This window comes from Ambystoma mexicanum, chromosome 6q, assembly GCF_040938575.1.
Source record: "Ambystoma mexicanum isolate Mex_15411 chromosome 6q, UKY_AmexF1_1, whole genome shotgun sequence".
NCBI lineage: Eukaryota > Metazoa > Chordata > Amphibia > Caudata > Ambystomatidae > Ambystoma > Ambystoma mexicanum.
The window spans coordinates 1,140,812,908-1,140,828,422 of record NC_090937.1 but is presented as its reverse complement, the minus strand read 5'-3'; the positions used below and the strand labels follow the sequence as shown (position 1 = coordinate 1,140,828,422).

General features: G+C 46.3%; 1 protein-coding gene across 2 annotated transcripts in view; it reads right to left on the bottom strand.

Moving 5' to 3' along the window:
* Positions 1-15,515, bottom strand: part of YIPF7 (Yip1 domain family member 7) — a 747,023-nt gene that overhangs the window by 445,643 nt on the left and 285,865 nt on the right. The gene's annotated exons all lie outside the window — the stretch shown is intronic.

The following is a 15,515-nucleotide window of genomic DNA, read 5'->3' as shown; positions in this document are numbered from 1 at the left end:
GAAGGCAACCTTGACCCATTAATCCACCGTTTAAGAGAGGGCGGCAAGCACTTGGCTGCATTGCCAGTGACACTGATAGGGAGAATGAATGTTCTCAAGATGCTGGCACTTCCCTGGTTGTTTATATATCGTACAAAACACTCCAGTGCGGATACCCAAGACACAATTTGATGTGATCAATGCCATGAGGAGGGGGGGGTTATATGGTGTAATAAGAACCCACAAATAGCCATGACCATACTGACAAGATCTGTATGGGAAGGAGGGATTGAACTATCTAACATTAAAAAGTATTTCTGGGAAGCCCACCTGATGGTTGCAAGTGAATGGTTGCTCGGGGTGAGGAATCTCTCCCACACCAGACTTGAGCTAGTATCCAAGCAAGGAGTAGACCCAATGCAAATACTCTACGGGGTCCCTGGGTGGCACCATTTACCCCCAGCGGGGAAGAGACTGGATACAGGAATAAAGCACAATAGCTATGGGATGAAAGAGAAAGTCACTAAGTGATGAATCCCGGGACTGTGATTGGTTAGGGTGGGAATGAGTAAAGTGGGAGATGTGATTGAAAACGATGGGCTGATATTATTCCAGGCCAGAAGAGAGAAGTATGGCCTGGCCCCAGAAGAAGAGTTCACATATCTGTGATTGATACATGCTATAATGGTATAATTTTGGGGTAATTTTGACCTCCTGGAGAAAAGTCCCCTGGAAGTCAAACTCTTCATGGACGAGCTGTAGGAGAAAGTGATTTCCACGCTATATCAGGTCATTAATAATTTCACTGCCTCCCCACTGACTCAATTGAAGGACCCATGGAAAAGGGATCTCAGGACCTTAGAAAGCGAGGAATGGGTGGAGGAAATGTTGTTGCAGACCACTGTATCCTCACGGATGAGACTGAAAACGTACAAGATATTGCACAGGGTGTATTACTCGAGGGACAGGTTGAACAGGATGTGGAGAGCCGAACGTAACATGTGCCTTAAGTGCAGGCATGCAACAGGCACCTTTTACCACCTGCTCTGGGAGTGCCAATTTGTATCCGAATAATGGGAAAAGGTCCTCAATAAACTGTCAAGGGCGCAAGGAAGCACAGTACGTAAAGATCCCAAGATGCTACTATCACACACAAGTGGGGAATATGAAGGGAGCAGATGGGAAAACAAACTGATTTCAATAGCTGCAATGGTGGTTAAAAGGGACTTCGCGGCAAAGTGGGGATCCAGAGAAATGCCCAAGATGGAGGACTAGAAGACAGGTATGGAACATTGTCGTAGCATGGAGGAAATAACATATAGGAACAGAGGTTGGCCAGGGAAGTACCTGAACATATGGGGAAAGTGGGAGGAGGTGATGAGGTAAGGAGGAGGGCAAGACCCTCCAATAAAATGCAGACATGGAGTGCTGGAAAGGCAAGACTGGATTTGGGAATGAAGGGGAGTGGGTCAGGTTGGTTGCGAGAAGGAAGGGTAGCATGGATCAAAATTTTGTATGATTGTATTGTTTTGTTGTTTATTCATGAACATGTCAATAAACAGAGTTATAAAAAATAAATTAATTGGCAACCAACCCCTTTACTTGAATCTTACTCTTTTTGACAAGTCAGGCCGACTTGTGTTTTATATCAAAATCTAGTAAACTCCATTGTCCTTATATTTCCCTGCACAGAAAGCTAATAAATGAAAATAGTAGTGTTCGCAGAGGGTAGTTTGACAAGGACTGGAGGCAGGTGAAAAATGATCTTATTAATGGCTTAAGATCTCTGAAGCTAGCCGAATGCACTTAAATAGCAAAAACTAATTATTTCTATTAAGCTCTTTGTTGTCAGAAAGGAAGGTGCACTCACAACACAACTAGGAGCATTTCATGTCAGCAGTAGACCCACAATCTTCTTGACGGATTACAAATTAAGGTGACTCTAATATCAAATCCTGTCTCCAAATATGCCTGTAATAGAACAACTGTATTTTTACAAAGCAGAAATATAAAACCATACACAAACAGGTGAAGGAAGAAAATAAGGATCAAAGCAAACAGAGAGTCAATTAAGAGACAGATAGGATTGAAAGAAGGTGAGCTTGCAATGAAAAGGAGAGGATGAACCAAGGTGCTTAGGTATAGAGAAGAGGTACAGTGATCGAGAACAGAGAGGGGTATGGGGGGGGTAGGAAGAGACCAAAGAGAAGAGGTAAGCTTGGGCAAGGCCAAGTAGACTCTTGAAAACAATACAAAGAAAGTGGAGAACATAAGAATGGGAGTATGAGGCCTCATCCTCATTCCCATGAGACTGGTCCTTCACCATGACACCATCAGAGCCTGGAACCACAGACATACTACTGCATAAATGTTGCATATCGGAGACACTCTAACCCTTTTCCCAGGGAAAACCTTCTACCAGCGATTTAAAACTGCAGAGGTTCTTGCGGGTTCCATTAGAAAATCGCATTTCATAAATGATTTTGATTTATAAAATTGTCATGTATTAATTATTTGCTGGCGGAACCTGTGAGCTCTAAACTGGGGACCTTGAAAAATAACAACCACTGTATGCTTCTCTTAATGCTGGCCTGGGATCAGAGACTCTGCACTAATTTACCAGCTGCAGCGGCCTTTGCCGCGAACAAAATGCTCAAACACGTTTAAAGCAGAAGGAAGCTTTTAGGGCCTATTTACTGCGTTTCACTCTACCACTACGCAATATTATACTTACCTGTGGTCCAGGATTTATGGATTCATTTTATTAAGCTTTTATTTTCACAGATATCAGAAAGAGCCCCCTGCCCTTTTACAGTGCTACTCTCACAGCATATAAGTGCATTCCTTCATACTTTGCTGAACTTTCTTTTTTATTACAATCAGAAAAGAAAGAAAAGGACAAGCACGACAAAGTTCGTAGCGATGAAAATGACAGATGCATGCAGTGTTGGTTATATGTGAAGAGAAGACGAGGGAGGAGTCAACGATCACGCTTTAGTCTTACGTCTCAAGACGAAAAAGAAAAAGGGATAATAGTAGGTGGGAAGAAGAGGCCAGTGGGGGGAGAGGTGGAAGGTGGACAAAAGGAGGCAAGAACAGGATTCCTGTCTTGGAAGGGTTAAGGTGGGGAACGTAAGAATAAATGTAGCACTACGTGGTTGTCAAATAGGATGATGCAGAGGAATTAGAGGGGGCAGGAAAAGAAAGAGACGGAAATTTGGATTGAGCATTTTAATTTGGTATACAATAACAAAAAACCTTGAGATGGCCTAGGTGCTTGTTCACCTTCACCCATGGTGCTTGATGAAACCTCTAAAATCTTTGTTTTCACCATTTCTGAGGTAGGTCAAGCTCTAATGTCCCAAAAGTCTGCCAGGACTCCTGGCTCATGTAAGCTTCCCATAGATGTATGTGTATTTAAGTATTAACAATAAATGTGGGTTTCTTTCTTACCGTTGTAATCTAACGATTTTAGCACAGGCGAGTATATTCCAACTAAATGGCATTTAGCTGAAATTATTCCTATTTCTATGTTAAACCCAAAAATTAACAAACCATTTCTCTAATAGACGGGTTGCCTAAGCTGTATGGGAATTTTTTAGTGCCACGATTCATGGGATGATTTGAGTCAGGCCTGGCTGATGCCCAGGCAGTATTCAAAAAGAGGAGGTCAACAATCGATAAGGGATTCTTAGTTTCAATGATAGTGCAAAGCTTTTGTGTTCCATACCAAAAGCACGTTGTATTTTGCCTTCATTGATGCAGAATGGCATTTGACAATATTGATTGTGATAAACTGTGTGAGGTGTAGATGGATCTCCCAGTTCCCATTACGGCAGCGGTATGCCGGGGGTGCGTGTCAACCCGAAGGTTGATTCTCCAATTCATTAATGAGTTATCTGGGAAAATTTCCTATCCAGAGGCAAATGCCCTGTGCGTAGAGGGCCTAAAGTAAGGGATATTACTTTACACTGATGATGCCACCATATCATTCAAATCCCCAATGGGATTACGTCATCTGCAGTGAAATAATTAAGAGGACAGGCTGGTGCGTCTCTGACTTTTGCCAATGGTTTTGTGGAAAGAGATATTACTGCAACAATGCAAGTTTATAATACCCAGGCTCATTGTATGGTGCAGAACTGTGGACCCTTATTCCCATTAGAAAACTTGAATGGGAATAATGAATGAATTTTTTTTTTTTAAGGAAATGTTGCAACTCCCTTGCGTTACTCATTCCATTCCTCTTCATTTACAACTGGGGAAGCGTGATTTTATTTCACAGGATGCTTAATTCAAGATGTTATTTGTTTCGCTCCATATACAAAGTAATTATGGCCAATGCTCAAATATTTTCTAGCACACCCATAACATATCAGGACAGGTAACATTCCACTCACTGTTGCCTCGACCCACAGCTCCTCACCTCAGTGTCAACATGTATGGGATTAAAGCTGCAACTCCCACTGGCTCATTGGGTTAATGGACGTACTGACTATGGCAGATATGTGATTTTACAAATTCCAATCAACTTGACATAAAATATTGTATGTTTCTTGATATGTGACACATGTTTAAGTGTGTCTTCAAACACAAACATTGTTAACATTCTTTTCTGATTTTATAGATGTTTCTTGGGTGACTGACACCAAATATTAATTGAACTGAGGCTGAGACAGTAAGTTCAGGGGGCTCCGAAATAATTGCAAGGGCTGAACCCTGGCAAACACCCCCACAAATTAAGCACTGACTTGATTATTTTCAAATCTGATGTTTGGGATTTCTGTTAGGGAGAATTCACATAAATGTGCTAATTCCCTTCACCTTAGAGACCCCCAGCAACTTTGCTGGATTTTGAGGACTTGATTTTTTTACCTGGAAAGAGTGTGAGCCTTCTTTCCCAATCTTTCATGTATTTTGATGTGTGTTTTACCTTTGTGTTCTTTGATTATGGAGTTTTAAGATAACTCCATAGGTATATTTTCATGTGTGTTACACAGCACCCTCAGTGTAGTAACACAGGGATGTCTTTTTAGACTTCCCAAAGGTTTGAATACCTTCTCTGGGATGAACTACTCTTTCCCAGAGAATGTAAGGTTAAATTGACTTTACTAGTCTTTTTAAATTCCTAGACTCAGCCCACACTATCTTCCTATAGGTTACCTAGTATCCCCTGTGTCTAGGAACGCATGTAGCAGTCAAATGCTACCCTTTCCTATCAAAATGGTTGGTGGCAGTGGTTTTACAACAAACTACCATGATGTTTCCCGACCGCGAACATCGGTAGCTAAAAATCGCAGGAGCCATGTTTTTCAAGATGACACCTTAAGCCCCTTTATTTAAATGGGTCCCGTCTTCTTTTTTCGCCATTTCTTTTTGGAAAGGTCCTTCTAGAGTTTGTCTCTGCATGCCAAACTAGGTTTGGTCCCTTCGTTTCCATGCCTTTGGCGGGCTTCAGGACTCAAGACCGCCTCTGGCCTCTGAGTGTCTGGGGTGGGCAGGAAGTGAGGGATGTGCCCGAAACTCCCTGTGCTTAGTCTCCTAGGAGACCCAAATGCACTCTGGCTGATTGGCTGGCTGACTGTCCGGCAAGGACAGCCACCCCACTGGGTGAGTGGCAGGTAGGCTGGAATAAATGGGGGAAAACTGTTTAAAAGGTGAGTCTCTTGGACTGGAAAGCAGAGTCGACCACTGGAACGAAGGAACCGAAGACGAGCTGGAAGAGGACGGCTGATGCACCTCCTGGACCGTTGTTTTGCCCGGTGAAGCCCTGCTTCAGGTCCAAATCGCCAAGTTCACCTCGACAGAGAAGCCCCTTCAAGGACAACTTCTTCCTTTGAGTTGGTGGGACCAATCAACTCGTAATCCACCTGGATACCATTCTTGGAGCTGGTTAGGATTAACCAGGGGGAAGGACACCAGCTTGTCTGCTTGACGACAGCTACTCGAACGGAAGATCTTCCATTTTGCCAGCTTTTTTGACCCGTCCCCGTGCAGTGCAGGAGTCCCCCGATACCCTCCGTCTTGTCCCCACAACTCAGGCTCCGGAACAGCGAGATCGGCAGGAACTGTCAGGAACCAACGTCTTCAGCTGCATCTTTTCTTCATATTAAGGTTCTGTGCCAACCCGATTGAGAGAATTTACCTCTTGCAGTGAAAGTTTGTGAAACGTTCCCAACTTGCAGGCCTAATCAGCTTGTGACCCGACATATGATTCTTTTTCGTACAAACTACTTCTGAGAACTTTGGCAAAGACTTTACCGTTTACTACAAGAACGGCTCTTTCCCATCCAAGACACTAGCCCATTGATTTTGGCCTAGGCCTATTGAACTGAATCGAGTCCTCTGGTGAACTGAAACTATTTGCACTGCCTAAGAAAGAATGTGTGATCTATTCTATTAACATGTGCCTTTTTACTTCCATTCAAAGTAACTGAAATGCCATTTTGCTCCTATTTCAGGGGAGCCTAATTTACCCTGAAACGTATTGGTTTGGTATAGAAGTGTATTTGTGCATAATATTAAGTTGCCTCCTGCTAGCGAATGTTTTCTAAATGATTGTGTAATAAATTAATAAGTGTTTTACCAAGAAACCTTGAGTGTAAGTGTCTACTTGAACCACTGTGATTGTAAGACCTCTGTGTAACATCATTGTACTGCTCACATTCCCTCTTGAGATAAGCCTGGCTGCTCAGCAACGCTACCACAAAACTGTATGGTACAGACTTATACCAAAGGTTGGTTTTGCTTACACCTGTAGTTCTAATTGTATGTGGTGCGGCCAGAGGGTACTGCATGCAATTCTGCGGAACAATTTCAAATCAAGAGGCAGATGCCCCATGCATCATCATTATGCAGATGTTGCAGCTATATTATGCAAATCCCCACTGCGATTGCGTAAACAGTTCACTAACTCATTATTGATGAACGAGGACGGGACATTAAGCTCAAAAAAGGTAGTGATGGCTGGTCATGGAAGAAAAGCAACACCAATGAAATGATAAATGGTCTTCAGCTACAACAGGTCAGTGAATATGACGACGTTGGCCTCATATTTGCCTCATATTTGGTCAAAATGGTTCATGGAAGTAACAAGTTATCTGCAGTGAAATCATTTTGAGAAGACAAGCTGATCTGTCTCTGGCTTTTGCCAGCCATTTTAGAAGCAGAACAATTACTGCAACAACAGAAGTATATCATTCCTATGCTTATTCTTTGGTCCAGACGTGAATGATGAAACAACTTTGGGAAGCAAATGTTGCTGCTCCCCTGTCACTCTTTGTGATCCCTCTTGATGTAGAGCTGGGGAATGAGTTTACTGTACACGAGGCTCCACACCCCCGTTAATTCTGAGTTCACTGTTGTCGAGCCGCAGCGCGAGGATTACGCCGCGCGCGCAGGCCTCGCTGCAATAACACGCGGGAGCCAGGTATGCACATAACCTTCCTTTATTCTCCTATGGCGGCAACTGCCGAACTCCCTTCCCGTCCCTCCCCTTCCCCTGACGTCACGTCCTGGACGTCACTACGTTACAGCCGCAATGGCGGCCGGCCCCAACACAACGATGCGGGTGGGCTGACATCTCCCCCTTTTTAACATGCAAGATGCTCCTGTCTCCTTACCCCATTTCTTCTATAAGGCGGAGCGGCTTGATGCGGCTCCTCTGAGGGCGTCTCGCCCCGCCCGGTGTCGCACAGACTCTGACAGGGGTTGCGCTGTCCCTTTCTGTCTCCGACTCCTCGGCGTCTCCTTGGTAGGGTTCCTCTGACGGACCACCCTCGTCACTGTCTTTGTCCCATTCCCACCTCTCTCCGTGGTGGGGCCTTACCCGCTTAAACTGTAAGCTATTTCGGGTTATGGACGCGCAGTCACTTCTTTGTACTGTGACCGTCGTTCCTTTCTTATGAGTGACGACGAGAGGAGTGGGTGCGAAGGTTGCTTCTTCTTTTCTGTGTTTGGGTTGTCTGACCCATACTTCGTCACCTGGCTGCATGAGGTTTTCTCTTTCTGTCCGTTGCTTCCTTCATTTGCGCTTTGTTCCTTTCATCATTGACTCTTGCTTCTTGTTCAAGGTTGGTCGCGCCCTCGGGTCTTGGGTCCTCGGGTAGACTTGTGGTGATCGGCCTCCGGAATAGCAGGTCCGCCGGGCATATGCCGGTGGTGCTGTGTGGCGTGTGACGATACTCTCTGAGCAGTTGATTGAGGGCCTGCTCGAAGTGTTTATTTTGGATGTGGGCGATCTGTAGTGTTCTCTTGACGTTGGTCATGAATCTTTCGACCATGCCATTTGCCTGAGGCCATCTGGGTGTTATCTTTTGATGTTGGAATCCCATGTATCGTGCGAACTTTTGAAACTCGTGACTTATGAAGGTGGGACCGTTGTCTGACTTTATGATTTTGGGGATCCCGTACGCTGACAGCATCCGGTCGAGGGTGGGAATAACGCTCGATGTTGCACTGCTTTCCACGATCTGGGTGTCGGGATATCTCGAATGTTCATCCATGAGTACCACGACGTGCGTGCCATCATTCAATGGTCCGAACAGGTCCACTGCTAGCTCCTCCCATACTTTAGTGGGGAGCGGTGACATTTGTAACGGATTCGGGTGTGGCGGCGGAGCTACCCGTGCGCAGATGTGGCATCCCCCTACAATGGTTTCTACTAGGCTGTCGAGCTGTGGGAACCACACCTTCTGCCGGAGAAGTCGTTTCGTGGCCACTACCCCGCGATGTCCTTCATGGGCCAGGTGTATCGTCCTCTCCCCGAGTGTCCTTGGAATGACGACTTTGCACCCTTTTAGTAGTAGCATGTCCTCCACCACTGTCAATTCGTCACGGACTAGATGTAGCCCTTTAACCTCTTCTTTGACTTCGTCCGCTTCCGCCTTCACTTGCTGCCTCATGAGGGCCCTGTTGTCTGTTAGTAGGCAGTGTCTAACGATGTGTAGTGCAGGATCCGATTCCGACTGAGCTGCTATTTCTGCCCATCCTATGGGCAGCGGTTGTAGGTGGTGAATGACGTAGTTAATGTACGCGTCCGCAATGGAGGGTTGAGACACCGTGGATGTCGCGGGGTGACGGGAAAGATAGTCGGCCGGATTGTCCTCCTTTCCGGGCTGATGTTTTACCGTGAATTGGTAGTCTTGTAGCCTCAGGCCCCATCTGGCTATCCTTGGTGGCATAATGGCTTTAGGGTTTCCGTAGATGGTCAGGAGGGCCTGGTGATCCGTGACTATTGTGAATCTCTTGCCGAAGAGGAACAGGTGAAAGTACTCACAGGCCCATACTACCACCAAGCTCTCCTTTTCCGCCTGGGAGTATGCCTGTTCTGTGGTTGTTAGACTCCTGCTGGCGTATGCGACTATGTGGACATTTCGTGGTTCTTCCGGATCTTTTTGTGTCAGGATGGCACCAAGGCCTACCGGGCTGGCATCTACGATCACCTCGGTGTCTCGTCGGGCATCAAAGTACGCCATGTCCTCTGCCTGTGAAATGGCGCTCCTGATGGCTTTGAACGCCTCTTGACACTCCTTCGACCATACGAACGGTGTGTCCTTGCGCGTGAGCAGTCGGAGGGGGTTGCTGACTGTGGCATAGTCTTTTAGGTATCTGGAGTAATAGCTAGCTAGGCCCAGGAACGAGCGCAGATCCGTTGTGTTCACGGGCGGGGTGTCAGAGTTCAGAGCTTGTACTTTTTCCGGGTCCGGCCTCATGCCCTTCCCTGAGAATATGTGACCGAAGAATCTCAGGGATCCCTTGGAGAATTCACACTTCGCCTTGTTTAGTGTGAGGCCGGCCTCTTCCATCGCCTGACACACTTTGTGGAGCACCCTGTCGTGTTCTTCTTGCGTTTTGCCATATACCAGGACGTCATCTGAATAATTCAGACAGTTTGGGATGTGCCGAATAACTTTGTGAATCTCTTCTTGGAAGATTTCAGCCGCTGAAGAGATGCCGAAACTGAGTCTTTTGTATTGAAATAACCCGAGGTGGGTAACGAACGTGGTGATATATCTGGACTTGGCTGCGATTTCGATCTGGTGATACCCTTTCATCAGGTCCAGTTTTGAGAAAACTCTTGATCCGTGTAAGAGATGGATCATATCTGTGATCCTGGGCACCTGGTGTCTCTCTCTCTCGATGGCGGTGTTTGCTCTGCGCATGTCGACGCACAGACGGATGGACCCGTCCGGTGTCTTCTTGGGGACAGGGACGATGGGTGAGACCCAGGGGGTGGGCCCCGATACTGGTTCAATAACGTCCATCTTGATGAGTTTATCAAGTTCTTCTTCCACTTGTCTTTGAATGTTAAATGGAATCCCGCGGTAGTGTTGGGCTACTGGTTTGGTGAGTGGGTCTATATGCAGGTGTACTTTCCGGTGTTTCAGTTTTCCTAGGCCGTGGAATAGTTTAGGGATGGTCTATTCAATAATCTCCGGTTTGGCGAAGTACTTGTGGGCCATCAGCTGATAGAGAATGTGTACCAGGCCCATTTCCACAGCTGTCCTGAAGCTTAGGATGCAGCCGCTATCGGCTTCCGTTCTGAGGATATGTAGCGGGATTCTCGCGGAGTGGTCTTTGTGGGTGCACCATGCTGTTATTGTGCCTTTGCACGGTAGGGGAGTCGTGGATCCATATGGGTAAATGTCTATCTCGGCCTTCTTGATTTTGGGAGGTGGAGTCAGTGCTTCCTAGGTTTGTTCGTTAATAATATTCACCGTGGCCCCGGTGACTTTGAGAAACTTCACTGGCGTGTTATTTAGGTTTAACGTGAGTATAGGGCTGTGCTGTGTGGCTGCCGTGTTGGTCTTGTCGGCCCACACGTAGCCCTTTTTCCTCTGGTCATCCCCTGAGGACGGGGTGTCGCTGCTGGTGGGGGATCGCGTTTCTATGTATCGGACGTAACGTCTTCAGTGGGAGCGCCGCGTGTCCTCCGACGAGCGTCTGTCGTCCCGGGAATAGTGGCTGGATCTGCTGCTGTCTTCTCTTTTCGTCGGCTTCCGGTCACTCTCTCCTCTGGATCTGGGCGGGCTCTGCCGACTGTATCGGCGCCTCTCTTGTGTCCGGGGTCTGCCATGTGCGTGCACTGGGGCGTTCTTGCACATGGCCCTGAAGTGCGCATTGTTGTCCCAGGGCTGGGCACTCCCCGGCGTGCGGATATTCGTATCCGCACTTGTAGCAGGTGGCCTCTGTGCGCCTCCCTCCCTGGCTGGGGTTTGTGTGGAGTTTGTTGACAGATTCCGTGTGTTCTCCTGGCTGTTGTATGGAGACTTTCCCCAGATTGTCTAGTTGCGAATCTACGGCGGCCTCCATGCGAGCCAGTGCTAGGATTTCTTCGAGTGACCTTTGTTTCTGCAGGAGTTGTTTGCAAAAAGGTTGCGAGAGGCATCCCGCGATCACTTGCGATCTGAGGGCTTCTTCGTTTGAATATTTGTGGAATTCACAATGCTTTAGTTTTATGCGCAGGCGCATAACGGAATTGTCTATGGATTCGCCCTTTTCTTGCCTGGTCGTGTGGAATACGTGACGTTCATAGTCAACGTTCGTGTGTGGGGCGAAGTATTCAGATAATTTGGCATGGAGTTCGCCGTATGTTACTGTGTCGATGTTGAGTAGCTCTCCGGCTATGTCCCTCACCGCTTGCCCAACTGCCATGAACAGTGTGTTCTTCAACCTTGCGTCATCAGTTAGCCCTATCGCTCCCGTGTAGAATTTGAAGTCTCTGAGCCATATGGTCCATCGGGGTCCCAGATTTGAAGTGTCTCTAATTTCGAAGGGGTTTGGCATGTGCATCACCTGTGCTGCTCCTCCTTCCGTGTGAGTAGGCAGATTGTTGCCTTGATTTCCATCTCCACCTCCTGGTGAGGCTGCTGCGGTGCTTGCCCCTCCCGTGGATGAAGCGGGCGTGCTTGCAGTGTCCGACATCTTGAACAGCTTTTCGCTGACCGACGTGCCCCTGACGGTGAGCTTGTCCCCGTGCTCCTGCGTTGGGGCTGTGCCTGCCCGTGTGGTGTGCCCCTCCCAATGTCGCCTTGGGGCCTGTTCCTTTCTGGGGGCGGGCGCCTGTACTGTTCAGGTGTCACGCCGGGAGGTATGTAGAGGAGCGGGCGCTCGTTCCCCGCGCCCCTCCCTTCCTTTGTAGTCCGGCGGCTTGTGGGCTGCGCCGTGATGTGTGTGCTGACCTGCAGTCCGGGGGGGGGCTCACGACGTGGTCCGGAGCGCTTCTCTCCCCGCTGCAGTCGGACGCCGGTGGCTCCCAGCTGTCGAGCGTTGTGGAGGTGCGCCGACGCGCTGAACCGCACGATTGCGGACCTCAACATTTGATCTGGTTCATTGCAAAACTGGAAGTGGTTGTGCCCCATAAAGCAAATGCACCTAGGTCTTAATCTGCTTTATTTAGTGGACTAATTGCAGTGTCCCTAACGTGGACCTCCCAGACAATAAAACTGCATATAATGGGCTCCACGTTGTGAGTTGACCATTGCCACTAGCAATGGACTATTAATTTCGGCAAAATCGTCATATAATTCATAACTTCCATCCAGAAGTTATTTTATTTTCATTTCTGACCGAATGGCCTTCCTTCTCGCATCCATTAACAATTGGCGCGACACAAAGTCCTTAAAGTCTTTCTATTTTTGCACATTGCGTGAAGAAAGTGATCTTCACTTTGTTTTTTTTATGGCCGCTGTACTCATATTTCAGGAATGTTAGGGATATTAGAACTCCGAATGTAGCTTCACTTTGTAAATGTCTCTCTAATTTGTTGCTTTTTCTGTCTTTTTGGTTATGTCTGGAGACATTGTGCTTGCTAAATGAGACATGTTTTCAATTATTTATTTGGGATTTAACTGTAGATATTTGATTTACTTGAATATCATTTTAGTGATCTATTTTCCTTTAATGTATTTTATGTACTGTTTCACGGCTAATAACCCAAAGAAAAGAAATAGGACTTAAAGCTTGTGAATTACTGGGGACTCTTGGATCCACTGGTTCCAGTGTTTTGTGTTGAGCATGAGAAGACTGTGGCCACTTTGCCTGCAGCATGCCTTGGCTGGGGCTGGACGTGAGGCCCTTTTACTCCAACTGTGCCCAAAGCCTCTTCAAGCCACCATAAATAGCTGTACTGAGTCCATTGGCCACTTTACTACATTTCAGGCCATGGGTCACTGGCAATGGAACTAAGTTAGGTTATGGCCTTCAGCCATGACCCATGCCCCACCAAACCACCAGAAGATGTCAATGGGCCTGGATTGCAGCCACAAGGGGCTTCCCAGAGGCCTCAAAATGCCACTGTTCCATGTCAGGCATAACCCCTTCCTCATCGGGTACAGAGAAACACAAAGTCATTATGGTATTTAAACCCAGCTTTTTTAGACCAGGCTTACCAATTCAAAGGCCTACAACATGATGGATTATACTCCCTATATACAAGCCTTATGGAGGCACAATTCTAACATGTGGATGACTGTGTCACCACATATCTATCTCACAAAAGAATCAGCCAGACATATGGCTTGCGCTATTTCAACTGGGCACACATTTTAGAAGCATTGACTGGAAATGTGACAGTTTCAATAGCCTTTGAAATATAATTCTCCAACATGTGGCTGACTGTGTTTACTATCGCTGTCTTAAACATAAAAGGGCATAGTAGGCAGCAGACATTTTGTTACAACCAGCATTATAAGGCCTCCACCACTTTATCAACAGTCAATCCTGGATAAACATCTCTATTAACATCTGAAATAAAGCCTTTAACGCCTTTAATCCCATCAGGCTCAATCAACCAATCTCCATGCGGATAAAATAAGGTCTAATTTAGGACACACAGGAGTCATTAAAAAAGGCTCTTTACTAGGCTTGCACATATATGAACATTGTTTTCACCTCAGCAATGGTGGCGGCCATCGCCAGTAACGGCCTGCCAGACCGAATCAAGGCAGGCCCAAGCGAAGTGAGGACCTCAATGAGGGTTGCGGGAAGTTACCGGCCATGGCCACAGGGTGAAAGCCATTCGCACTCCTGGGTTTATCTAGGGTGCACATTTTTTTCTCTTCTTCTGGAGATTGCCAGCACAAGTGATGCCAAACTCCAGAGGGAAACAAATAACAAGATGGCCCCTGACAAAGGAAAAAGGGATTACATTCCTTTTCCATTTCTATGGCAGCCGGAGGGGGATATGCAGGTAGTTGGGAATGGGAGCGGGTGTGGGGAAGAGGTTTGATTTTGTTTAAGGTAGTGCCTCCCCACATTCAAAAAGAAAAAAGAAATGACGTCAACCGAGTAAGGGCCTTGAGGGGCTAGAAACAGCTTTTCCAGCCACCTGATTGGCTCAGCGCCCTTCCGCGGGTGCGAATATAGGAATATACTGATATGGCTTATATGTAAAAATTTGCTTCCTTCTCCCCCTTCCACAATATGTATTTCTCTCACTCTCATTTTGGATTTATTGGGGAAACAGGAGAAGTGCTCGGAAACAGAAATGCTGATCACAGGAATACATAGTGGTGAGATCATCAACTGTACCGAGTGTTTTGCAAAAGGACTGACAGGTGTAGAAGTGTATTTAGATCCAGGTGGTGGTAGATGACGATAGAGGTAACAGGGAATTAGGACAAAGAGCAGGGACAAGGACAATATAAATGATGTACATTAAATACAAATAGCCAAATATGTATATACAGTCGAGAAGCATGCTAAATATATAGGGAATAATTTTAAGAAGTACATTGCACAGAGAGACCGTGCATGTTTGCACTTCAATGCAACTAAGTCTCCTCCATGCAATTATCGTCATTTGCACTAAAAACAGCAAAAACGTTCTAGAAGAGGCAAAATCACCCTAGCCCTTTTTTTCATTGTTACACATGCAGGAATACTATACAATGGACTCCAATGCAATTCACTTGCTTTGATAAGGTAGTAAAAACTGGAGGATTCCATAGGAATCCATTGGCTTTACGTTGGGGTGGAAATGGCAAGCTAACGTTAAACCAAGTGGTGTTTGGAGGGGAAGGGTCAGGGGCATGGATTTATGGAAAATAATTCCGTTCCCCAGCTCCACCTGCAAAAACCATGAAAACGTGCCAGAGTGCAGAAAAGTGGCACTAAACTCAGCGTATAGGCGATGCACCTTTTAACATCACTTTGGGCAATGAGCCTGCATAATATTTACACTCAACGGGAGGTACGTGTACTCCGCTGTGCTGCAGTATTCCTCATTAAAAGAATCAATTGCTTTTTACTCGAGATTGTGGTTTTTTTTAATTTATTTATTTATTAACATTTATATAGCGCAGAAACCCCTGACACAAAGGCTTAAGGGCGCTGACAAACAGATGAGAGAAGTGATTGAGCAAATAGAAGGGTAAGAAAGAGATCAAGAAATTAGTAAACCAGAGGTAGATTATTTAAACAAATGTGTCTTCAAACCTTTTCTAAATACACAAATGGAGTTTTCTGATCTCAATTTCAAGGGCAAGTTGTTCCAGGCCACAGGAGCTGCAGAGAAAAAGGCACCAGCCTTGGTT